Here is a 12,647-nt window from a genome sequence, read left to right as displayed (position 1 = left end):
TGGATGGGGAAAGCGCGCCGCGGTAGCTCAATTGGTCAGAACATCGCATGCGTAAAGCGATGTAAGATGTAAGACACGGGATCGTTCCCCACCTGCGGCCATTTGTTTTTTCATCAATTTCATGGGTATGATTGAATTTATCATTTCTTTAATTCAATTAATTAGCAGAATTATTTTCCCCTATGTTTTCCTTGGTGTCAGTGTTAGCATCTCATTATATGACTATATATATATATATATATATGGAGATGCTCCCTGCGAGCGTCCGTGTAATTGTGATCGGACTAGAACATAAATGAGTCCGACATGCCTCAAACATCGATGTAAGGGTAACTACACGCTTTGCAAACACACTGCCCCCCCCCCCCCCCCCCCCCCCAGTGTCAGAGCAACAAAACAGAGGCCCTTGAAATTCTGCTGCAGACAACAAAAGGTTTCGTCACGTCGGCGTCTGACAATATAGAATCGATCTATACGGCTTACGTACGTTAGTATCCTCACAATCGACAGCTCAACGAGACTCCGCTTTTACTGACTAACGCCGTTGGAGATGAGACAACAATACTAGTGAGAACAACAGCAAGGACAGCAAGAATCGCACGCTGTGAACGGCGTAGTATGCCTGAAGCCAAGCTGCATCGGTGCCACACGCTTTGTATATCAAGCCTTCGTCAGCGCTCGGGCAGATTTGACCACCGCAGCTTTGGCAGAGAGAGCAATCAATGGCGTCGAAGACGTGGTCACTCTATTCTGCGTGGTTTCTCTTAGCGGTTATCGTGGCCATGAGCACTGTTGGTGCAGAAGGTAAGTGGAGAAGAGACAAATACGAAGTGCGCACGAAAATGTGCTGAGAGAAGGTTACTTTATGGCTATCGCATGCGCGATGATAAGAGCCCCCCAATTGAGTGCTCCGATTAGCGAAGATTCGACGTTCCAGGGGCGGTGGGGGGGGGGGGGGGGGAGGGAGGGGTTAGATTCCTGTTATTGCGACTGCAATTATATACACACTGGAGGCGCATTTACGGTGTCGGCGCCATCGTTGAGCGTCCGCGCTATCGACGGCGCATGCGCAGAGCGTTAGAGTGCCCCCCAGAGACGCTTGCTTGCTTGAAAGGTTTTATTCAAAACAGGAAGAGAGGTAGAGCCCTTATGGGGCTCCGCAATGAGTGGAGTCTCTATTCCGGGACCCCATTGGTACGAGCCGCCATCTGAGCCCTCTGGGCCAAGGCCTTTTGGGCCTGAAGGTCCGAGCAACCGAGCAGCGTCGCCTCCCACTCCTCTCGGGTTGGGTTAGGGTTGAGGGGAAGAGCTGAGTTTAGCTGACAAGCCTAAACCATGTGGTAGGTGTCAGCCACCTCCCCACAGTATTGGCACTTGCCAGTGAAGGAACAATCGAAATGTTTCAAGATTGCCGGGCACAATAAGGTCTTAGTGAAAAGTCGAATCAAGATCCGTTCATTAGCCTTGCCAAGCCCTTTTGCAGGAGTTGGGTATTGGCGATGCCTATCTTTGTAAAAGGTCGTGATATCTTTGAATGTTACAAGATAAATGCCTTCGGATTCCAGGTACTCACGGTCTAACTGGGACGCCCGGTATATGAGTGCTCAGGCCGCCGTGTTCGCGGCTTCATTCCCTGCTCGGATCAATTCCCCCGTTGCTGTAGTTCTCCAATATTCGTTCCGCTAGTGGGGTGATCCAACCAGCTTCATAATTTCGACAAGCCCTGCGCGAGTCGGTTATGATATATTGAGACCGGGGGTCAGAGGCAACCAGGGCAATAGCTACTTCTTCTGCATGTGTTGAGCCCGACGCATTGAAAGTGAGCCCATCTACTTGCTTTTCCTCGTGAGTGACCGCTGCCGTATACCACCCCCCGCGGCATGGACCGGCCACATCCACGTAGAAGACTCCGCGTTTGTTGCCATAGTGGCGTTGCAAGGCGTCCGCCCTCGCTTGGCGAAGACCACTGTGGTCTTCCCTATCCATTTTTGTGGGGAGGGGTCGAACTCTGATGGCGCGTCTGCAGAGTTCGGGCACTCGGATCTGCTCCTGAATGTGAAAGGTGTGTTTCAAGTGGAGCCGGTCCAACAAATGCTGTCCCGAGTTTGTCTGAGCTAGACGTGTGTACTGGCTGGTAAGGTGGGCTTCCTTGAGCTCCTGAAAGGTGTTCACTACTCCCACAGCGAGAAGTCTCGCGTTCGAAGTTGTGATAGGGAGGTCAAGAGCCCTCTTCATCACTTTGCGGAGGATGACTTCGAGTTTGGCTTCATCATGTTTCCGCAGATAGAGACACGGGACCGAATATAGAATTCGGCTTGTTACGAAAGCATGAGCTAGCCGCACAGCGTCCCTGCTTCGTAATTGCCCTTTCTTGTTCGACACACGCGGACCATTCGGCCCACTTGATCCCCAACCTTGCGGAGCTTTTCTAGTGTTGTGTCTACTCTTCTTTGATTGTGGATAAAGAGTCCGAGAATTCGGAGCTCCTTGGCCTCGTGTATGGGACCACTAGCCAAAAAGAGATGTATTTGTGTAGTGTCCTTAGGTGTTGGTCCCCAGAGACGCGGAGGCTGCAAAAAATGACGAAGCGAAGTGGAGGCACCGGGAAACGACCTGCCCCATCTGCTCGGTGGCGGAGCCTGGAGACCGTTCTATCTTCCGCTGCTGGCATGAGCGTTGAGGACGTGCACACTATGAGCACACTTGCGAAGCCGCTGAGCTCCTGTGTGTGAGCGGAACCGAGCGTAAACGCCAAGCTAACATTCTGTAATTTTTGGTAGTGACGACAGTGACGGGGCCCGGTACTTTAACATCAGCATTATACAGTGATGGGGCTCGTCACTTGAACAACAAAACTGTAGCGATGGGGCAGTCACTATAACGATGTCGGTATTGGGGGCGAGCATAGAGTTTCATAATACTTTGGGGGCGAGGACTTACGGTGTCGCCATCTGTCGGAAGCACCCCAGTTGCGTAGTATGAGGGATAACGCGACGCGCTCCGCATAGGTTGTGCTATCGGCGCTAAATAAAGATAATACGCGGGAGCCCTCCTGGACATTTTTGCAAATATATACTCTCGACATATACTCTCGAAGTGACACAAGTATTTTACCTCTAAAATAATAATCTTGGACAAACAGAAAGCACACAATGGTTTACATACGCTATCTCTTTACCTACTACGTGCAGTAGTAGTAAGCTGGGACATTGCGCGCGGTCGCCGCAATCGATTCCCCCGAACCGGTTTCTTGCGTGAAAAGTAGGCAGTCGCTGAGAGAAAACTATGTGAAATATGTTCTCATAGTGAGCTGTCTCTATAACCAAACGGAACAAAGCAGAATGAAGCTTCAAGGCAGCGATCGCACGGGTTCGCGGTGATCGACATATCCGCGCGCAATGTTCAGCTTTCGCTGCGAGCGCGTTTTCGCACCGTACCGTGAGCTTTATGCCGCAGTATATGAGCATTTGACAGTACGCGAGCAACAATTGTTGCATGGACACTACCAGAGCTGTTCAAAAGTAATTTCGTTATAGCTAGGCTTCGATGCCGACGGCGAATTGTGATGTGCCGTCGCGAGCGTTTTCTTTTCTTCTAAAGTCTTGGAAGCTTAAATTAAATTATGGGGTTTAACGTGCCAAAGCCACTTTCTGATTATGAGGCACGCCGTAGTGGAGGACTCCGGAAATATTGACCACCTGGGGTTCTTTAACGTGCACTTAAATCTAAGTTCACGGGAGTTTTCGCATTTCGCCCCCATCGAAATGCGGCCGCTGTGGCCGGGATTCAATCCCGCGACCTCGTGCTCAGCAGCCCAACACCATAGCCACTGAGCAACCACGGCGGATGTCTTGGAAGCTTCAATGCAATTATTTCTCAAGTTGCATCGCACTGTATATGTATCGGTATTCTAAGTGAGCAATTACCGGCTGCTTCTTTTTCCTAATCCAGTGCAATATTCATTGTGAAGTGCTACACAAGCATGAACATATGCCATGCCGTTTTTTTGTAATGTGATTTTTACCGTTCCATTTCCATTCTAGCGAGCTTTCCTTCCCTCTTTCTTTATTATTATGATCATAGGTGCAACAGTGCATACGCAAAAGACTGTTGGACCCAATAGCCGCAGGCTAGAGGATGGGTCCGAATATACGAAATACAATAAACATTCGGTACAAGCATACGGGGATCAGTACGGGGGATTAATGGAACACATTAGCACGTTAAAAATAGAAAACAAATTTTTTTTTTTTTTTACGGCATGCATAGAAATTATCACCAGTTACATAAATTACCAAACCGCAAACAAGAGAACGCCAAGCAGGAATACAGGCACAAAATCAGTGCTTTATAGCAAATAAGTACTGCTTTGCCAAAATTTTGTCTTCTTTATTTTGGAGGGTATGTTGTTCCATGTCTTAGCTTCAACACGTTCAAGTAGTCTTTTGCCATATACATTATGTACAGGAGGCAGGTTGAAATTTCCAGCGGCAGTACTTCTGGTTTGATGATGAAAAAAATATGGACACAGGGAAAGGATGATTAAGTTTCGCAACACTGTTTACGTAGGTAGCTGTTTTATGCTCACGCATAAGATCGAATGGAAATATGTTTAGTTGATTGAGCAGTAGCCGGCTGGGTGTATCGGTTCTCAAGTGGGTCATGATTCTTAATGCCCGCTTTTGTATAACCAAATGGAGCATATAACAGAGTGAAGCTTCAGTGCAGCCGGGCCCAGTCACTGCAGTGCAGATGTTAAAGTGACGGGCCCTGTCATTGTAGTCACTGCTTAACCGCGTGTGATTAGAACCATGGTGTAAGAATATTATGAGAGGTGTGCGAACGGCGCCCGTTCCAGCATACGGGGCTTGCGTGCACTTCAGACAGTTTCCTTAAGATGGTGCGTATCGTTTGGGGGCTAGCTAACAAGCGAAGGGATTTGCAACACCCGGCTTGTATCTGTGGACAAGAAGGCGACAATTTAGGTTTGAAATTTAGTGTTAGAAAATCAGGTGTTATGGTATTCAATGAATACAGTGAACAGACAGTGGCGATACAGGGCCAAGAAATACTTCGGGTAACAGCATATAAATACCTTGGTATATGGATAAACGAAGGCAATAGATATATGGAAACACAGGAAAAAACAATAAAAGAGAAAAGGAAGAGAAATGCAGCCACAATGAAGCACAGAGCGTTATGGGGATACACTAGCTACGAGGTGCTCCGAGGTATGGGGAAAGGTGTAATGGTTCCAGGACTTACTTTTGGAAATGCGGTGGTTTGCTTTAGATCAGGGGTGCAATCAGGACTCGATAGGAAGCAAACGTCATTGGGACGCCTCGCTTTATGCGCTCTCGGGAAGACTACACATGAAGCTGTGCAGGGTGATATGGGCTGGACTAGTTTGGAAGTTAGGGAAGCTCGCAGTAAAATTAAGTATGAAGTGCGACTGAAGAATATGCAAGCAAGTAAATGGGCTGGGAGAGTGTTGAGGTATCTCTACAGGAAAAACATTGATTCACAGTGGAGGAAAAGAAGTAGGAAGTTTACCACCAAGTATGCGGCCTGTAGGGTGGGCAACACAGCTAAAAAGAACGTCAAGCCGAAAGTCACAGAGGCTGAAATATTCTCATGGGTGGCGGCAATGGAAAGGAGCAACTACTTAAGAGGAAAAACGAAATCAGGAAAGAAACAATTTATGATAAGTGAAAGGGAAGCTCATTACTTTTCGAAGCGAGATCGGAATGCCTTAGAGCACGCACCTATAAAGCGAGATATAAGAAGGCAGAAGGAGCATGTGCTTTCTGCGGTAAAGCTAGGAAAACGATGGAGAATGTTTTATCAGAATGTGAAGACGTCTGCCCAGCGGTCGATGTGGGCACGACTGGCCTCCTTGAAGCCCTTGGTTTCAGCGAGAGCAGTGGAAAGGTAAACATGTCCGTAATAGGGGTTAGCAAGAGGTGATTGCAGGATTGGTGCAAGAAAAGTAGGGAAACGACAAAAAACGGAAACGTACAAAGCACACATAGCAATAGGGGATTAGAAAATTTGGTGGTGGTAGTTATAGTGTTTCTTTTTCTTTTTTTCTTGTTTAACCTATGTAGGACATAGGCAGTATAAAAGCAAGAGCTTGGTGGTGCAAACACCGCCCCGTTCCAAGGGAGACGCTATAACATCCATCCATCCCCAAAACATCCGTCGATCTATAAGCGAACGAACACAGCGACAGAAGAAAGAGCGAACTCCGTGCGCGAGATGGAAGACGCGAACCACGATAGGCGGAGACCAATGAGAGCGGCCCCTTCAGTCACGTGGGCGCGGGTAACTGATATTGTGCGGACCCGCGGGACCGCTCGTTTGGTACTATTGTCTGCTCGCGCTTGTTTCTATTGTCACAGTGAGGAATAAATGGGTGAACAGGTTCACAAAACAATTCGCACCGCAAGAAACCATGCAAAAGCAACACAGGTATACCAACGCAAAGCATAGAAGTGCTCGCAACTGCGTGCGACGAACGCGAACGATGAGGTTAATGAGGTTGATGAATATGGATGAGATTTCAACCTTTAGAACGAGCTGGCGGTCCCCCAACATCGCCCGGAGGATGCCAGAAGCGTACGCAAGTTGTCGGCGCGCCCTCAGCACAACGAGGCGACGCCGTTCGCACACATCTCATAATATTCTTACACCGTGGTTCAGTCTGAGGGGTTCAATCTCAACGCTAAGCCTTGCTATTGCCGTGAATGCTGCGCCTTCCGGGCGAAACTCACCAATTCTTCAAAAGGTGGATGCGGTTGGTTGTGCATAACAGTGCCCGAGGGAGAACACTGTGTTGAAGCAACGTCTATCTTTAGAAGGTGAAGGATGCGACCCATGCGCTTGTATATTAAGAGAACACTTTAGCTCGGGATCAGTTCTGTTTTCATTATTAAGTTACATGTAAAAAGCAGAAATTACTTTAGTAGGCGATCGTTCTACCGATTTGAATGAAATTTGTTGCATGTGAGATGGAGAGTTCAATTCTAGTGATTTTATATTTCACTTTCGGGCCCTAAACACTTTACGAGAGTTCCAGATAATTTCTAAGAATAATTTGAAGCACCATGTTTACAAATCCATAACTCGTCACCGAAACTGATATCGCAGTTATTGAAACTGTATCTGTAATACACAGCGTCATGAGGGGCCAAATTTTATACGTAACTTTACGGATTACAAGGAACTATTATAACGTCTCGAAGGATTGTGCAAAGTCCTACTAACATATTAATGGCACAATTCATAGCTGTGCATAATAGGGCAATTTTCTGCGCCACAGCTTTAGCAGAGCACACATTTCACGCGCACCGGTGGCTGCATAGAGTGCATTGATTTCTCTTATCTAAGAATCGCGTCTCCCAGAGATACCAGTGACGTGCTCTCAGCTTGGCTGTCAAAAGACTGAGAAAGCAACTAGACACTCCATGGGGCTCTGCTTAATCGGGTTCCTAGCGGAACGTGGTGAGCGTTCCACGTTCCGCTGCCGCTATGTGCGTACGCGCATTAGCGCATCAGTGTTCCCGATAGCGTTCTGCTGAGTGGCTGCGTGCAGATTGGTATGATACGCCTGTCTGAGTGGAGCGTAACGTAAACGCTCAACTAACACTCTCTTATAACTGGAAGGAGCCCTTAGTGGCGTTCAGTTGTACTTGTCGATATTGTCGAAGATCATTGGATAAATATATTTCTTGATTAAATAAGAAAGGCCCGGAAGTGTTCGCCCCCTCACAAGTGTGTAAAAATAATGTGGAGGCATCGATATCAAAGCCCTGCAGATAAGCACGGCAATAATTCATTTTTCATCTTCTTATCATCTTCATAACATCTTCTTTATCGGAGAAATGGCAACAGTATAAGTACTGTTTGCGCCGTCGGCCATTTTCTGCACCATTTTTCTGTCACGCCGACTACGACGGACTTTCGCGTAATGGGGCACGTAAGAGGATTTGAGTTGAGATCCGTTCCGAGTGGCCCCGCTAAGCCAAAGCGGAGCGGCGGGTGATTTTCACGTTTTAGTTATGCGTTTAGCGTAGCGGAGCGGAACTTTCGTAGTTCCAGCACCCTCTGGCCAAATTCAGGGTAATGAAAGAAAATAAAAACACCTATTGATCAGTTTTATACAGTAAAACGTATATATGTGTATATATAGCTTATTTCTCCATGAAGTATCTAGACGGGCGCTTGTAATGCGTTACCAGTCCATTTTACCTAATAGAATATAAAGCGCCGTCCTGGAGAACGCCATGTGCGCTTGCTTTCTGCATCCAATCCAATCCTTTCTGACGCCAACGCTAGCCAAAGCGCTGCGCAGCCCGCTCCGCTCAGGCAGCTTTTCAGCGGACCTTGTTCGTCGCTCCGCTAGCCCGCTTAAGGCTGAGAGGATGGCGCATGCGCATTCGCGCTTCCGCACCGCTTTGCTGCTTAGCGGAGCGTGAACACACTCAACTAAAACGCTCTATTATGCTTTAAAATGTTTAATAATTTGATCTGTATTTTTAGATCAACCTTTTGCAATACCACGTAGGCCACTTGTACCTTGAAGAGGGGCTTGGGGAGCCAGACAAGACGGAACAATGAAAGAACGGTGGCGACGCCGCCTTGAAGTTCGCGCAGTAGCTCGCCGTGATGCCATGGATTTTGATGGCGTCAGCGCTGGCTTAGTTAATTTTTTTGTCGGAAAAGATGGACTGAATTGTAACATAACATAGTTACGGACCGAACTTAGCAAGCTTCGTGAACTATTGCGGTGCCTCAACTCCCCCAATCACGAAGAATTGCTCACAGTTACGTACTGGTTCTGGGGGTTCGACGCGGAATTAAAAAATAATTATGCGCAGTATCTCCTGTGAGAGTTATCGAAATTCTGCGGAAGCATTTGCTACTAATCACCTGCTATTTCGTCATCGTATGTTGCTGTGTTTGGTATAGTTGCGTGAAACAACACGAAAAAATCGTGAAACGGAGAAAGCGGGGTTCCAACACCGAAATGGTAATTGAGAGCAGCATGAGAAGGTGAAGAGTCGAGTAGTAGCAATGTCGACTCATGTCATATAATCGTGCATTTGAATGATGCCACTGCTTCGTTGGAGATGAGCACTGGCCGATGCGCGCTGTAGCATGTCACGTATCTGAACAGTATCACTTCGGTGGACCTCGTGAGTAGACGTGATCGATGACGCTGCCTCATCTCGGTGCGAACCATTATCAACCGTGATCAATTGTTCCGTGATCAACCGTGATCAAAACGAGAGGCAGCACGAAGGTTATTTCACTCGTTGCTGCGGGTTCTATCTTGAAAGGAATCATCTTATGCGACGGACAGACAGGTTTCCTCGTTGGCTTGGCCTAGGAATACTTGCGCATTAAAAAATGCGGCGTTGATAATTTTTTGCTCTAATAAGCTTCCTACGCGGTGAAAATATCGGAAATAGAGCTTTGAAAGAGTGCTTTATTAGTCTACACTCGTTTAGTGTTTCTCATTAGTGTGCCTTGAAGGAACAGAGCTAGCGCTTAGGACTGGTGGAATTTGTGATGGGTGATAAGTAATAGCGTGAGGTACCGTGTTGAGATGATCCTCGGCGGCAGGAAGTGCTGTCTCGATCAGGAAGGGCGCCTCGATTATTCCCTAGCAGGGGGAACCATAAGCAGTCAATGTTTACAAGTGATGGCCTCCAAGCCAAGCATATTTACCGAGCCGTACGTCTGTAGCTCCGTGTTCAGCATGACATCGTCGATGGTTCCCAGGACGCCCAGAAATGTACGACGGCAAACATATCTACTTTGTGCTTCGTATGCTTACGTCATCTGAACCTAAAACTTCGAATTTTCAGCGATGGCAATCTGTGCAATGGAGACATTGCATGAGTTCTCGAATTACAGACGAACCATGAAAGATGCCCTTTCGTGGGCCATATTTTGGTTGTTACCCGTACGAAGCGGAGTAACAGATGGTCGAGATTTTCGCGAATAAATTTGACACATTGCAGCGTTGTCTTTCTTTGACACGGCATTAATTTGCCGTTGCACGGTAGTGCGAAACATTACTTTTATAGATGGGTAAGCTGTTTCGATTGATTGTGTAATGACTTGCTTCCTTGGGAAAACTATCGCACTCGGTAAGTAAGCTACGTGACACTTTCGAGCCTGCATGTCGGTGCGCCGAGTTACACCAATACGCTGCCATATTACGTGGTTAGTTCGGTTCATTATTTATTCGATAAATATATAAAAGGGCGCAGATGGAAGTGGCTCGGCTGGTAAAGTAACCACCCAGTTAGGGTATTTGCGAAGGAGGTGGCGCCCGGTTTGATCCCCGGACGGGGATGAATTTTGCGCAACTGCAATGAAGCTTTCATCCTGAGGAACCAGCACAGTTATTGGGTCATGCGACTATCTAGCTCCGAAACGTTGCCATCAATTATTCAGAGCACTTTTTTTTACACTTTTCTTTCTTTTTCAGGGTCAAAGTTACTTATTCCATCAAGGCCAAAGTGTAAACAGGGAGAACATTCAGGATGTATGAAACCTCCCGGTAGTATGTGCGGCGAGGACACATGCAACGTGAAAAAGCGCGGTAATTTTTGCACTTATGAATGTCTAATGGGCTGCGTGTGTAACAAAGGCCTGTATCGTCACTTGTCGGACGGGAAGTGCGTTGCCCAAAGTGAATGCAATGCCTAATCTCACCGACGATGACGTCATGCGGATACGGCGCAGTACTAAACGACAGCAGCTGCATTTCCCAGATTTTTCCCGATGCCTCGTGATTCCAGAGCCACGATCTTGAAGAAGTCACGTCGAAGGGACAGTCTGGCTGTTATCTGACCGTTCTAAAACACGGGAAAAGAACAGAACAAAAACAAATAAAACATGCTCTTCATTATTTCTTTGCTTGAAGAGAGCTCCTTTAAGAGTTACAATGCGAGGAAATGTACTGATTGAACTCTTCTCCACTGATGTTCACTAACGCGCTGCAATCCTCGAACAAGTTTTCGAGAAAATGTGAATTACGAACTTCTGACAGAACAAAAAAGCAGGCCGCTTTTATCTTCTTCCTAAAATACATAAAGTTCCGATCGAAGAAATATTTACAGCAGAAATCCGAGCTCGGCATGTTGTGTCTAATAACAATACACCTACTGAGTCACTATCTAAATTCTTAAATCACCATCTGTCAAACATCCCCACCACCCTGCCATATTTCGTTCAAGAGACGCCGCACTTCCTTCGAATTATCGACGGCATCAAAGCCAACCAAATCCTTTCCGACCCCGCTATTAAAGTCACTTTGGATGTTTCTGCCCTTTACGCCAACATTCCCGTGACTGAAGGAATTGAAGCCGCTTCTAGATCCCTCGCAATCAATCCCCAAGCGCACGTGCGCTTGGGCATTCATTGCGAAGGATCTAGAAGCGCCTTCAACTAACCCAAGGAGCAATAAATAAACTTCAGGAGCGTACGCTCCTGAAGTTTACTTATCGGTCGTTTGGTTAGTTCTCACGCTCAACTATTTGGAATTCGATTCTATTCACTACCTGCAAACTTTCGGCACTAGCATGGGTACGCCATTCGCTCCCACGTATGCGAACATTTTCATGGGACAGTGTGAAGCAGACCTGTTGAAATCCTACCCTTTAAAACCTCACACCTATCTTCGTTACATTGACAACGTGTTTATAATATAGGAACACGGCACAAGCGCCTTAACCGACTTCATTAGCCATTTCAATCGCTTTCACCCGAGTATTAAATTTACTGCTCACCACTCTCCTAGCCAGATTTTTTGTCGGACAAGCGAAACGAATAAGAAGAATCTGAAGCGAAGACCACGATTATATCCAAAACCTAAATGACCTTAAAAGAACGCTAGCAGAAAGGAACTATCCCCAAGTTGCTCTCGATAGAGCTTATGATGCCGCGTCAAGATTGGTGAGACAGTCGGAATTGGCGAAGAAACAGCCCACACTAGAATCTGACAGACCGCCGGCTTTTATAACAAAATATTCTAATGCACTCCCAAACATAAACAAGATCCTACGAAAATACCACCGAATATTATGAAGTAACGAGCGTCTGAGAAAAGCGTTCCCGGATGTAGCTAGGTTTACCTATCGCCGATGCAGGGACTTTAAAGACATGTTAGTGCACGCAAAAGTCAGCCAACAGCATTCCGCCGTAATAAAAGCATGTTGTCGCCCGAGCTGCAAAACCTGCATGCGCCTTCAAAGTGACATTAAAATTTAAAACCCCGCAAATAGGTATACACATGAAGTCAAGTCTAGCTTCACTTGTACAAGTTCGGATGTGATTTATATGCTTGAATGTTCCTTCTGTAAGAAACAATATATCGGTGAAACAGGACAATCAATGAACGTCAGATTAAACGGACATCGCGCGGACACAGATAAAAAGCTTTCCAAAGCCGTCGCCGACCATTTCCACCAACCAGGTCATAACTTTGATGAACTTAAACTATACATCTTACAGTCAAAATTCCGTTCTGAGCGAGAAAGAAAATACAGAGAATCATACCTTATCCATAAGTTCAAGACATTGCAACCAATAGGCATAAACGTTTGAAAGGGAGCTTTAGAATCTGTTCGCTA

General features: G+C 46.7%; 1 long non-coding RNA gene across 1 annotated transcript; it reads left to right on the top strand.

The window, feature by feature from the left end:
* Positions 1-577: 577 nt before the first annotated feature.
* LOC129382358 (uncharacterized) lies at positions 578-10,924 on the top strand. Its single transcript, XR_008610435.1, has 2 exons — positions 578-804; positions 10,502-10,924. It is a non-coding gene; the product is annotated as an uncharacterized lncRNA (long non-coding RNA).
* The last annotated feature ends 1,723 nt before the right edge of the window (positions 10,925-12,647 follow it).

The sequence above is a fragment of the Dermacentor andersoni genome, chromosome 6 (genome assembly GCF_023375885.2).
Source record: "Dermacentor andersoni chromosome 6, qqDerAnde1_hic_scaffold, whole genome shotgun sequence".
Taxonomy (NCBI): domain Eukaryota; kingdom Metazoa; phylum Arthropoda; class Arachnida; order Ixodida; family Ixodidae; genus Dermacentor; species Dermacentor andersoni.
The sequence above is the reverse complement of the archived record's forward strand: the minus strand, read 5'-3'. Positions and strand labels throughout refer to the sequence as shown.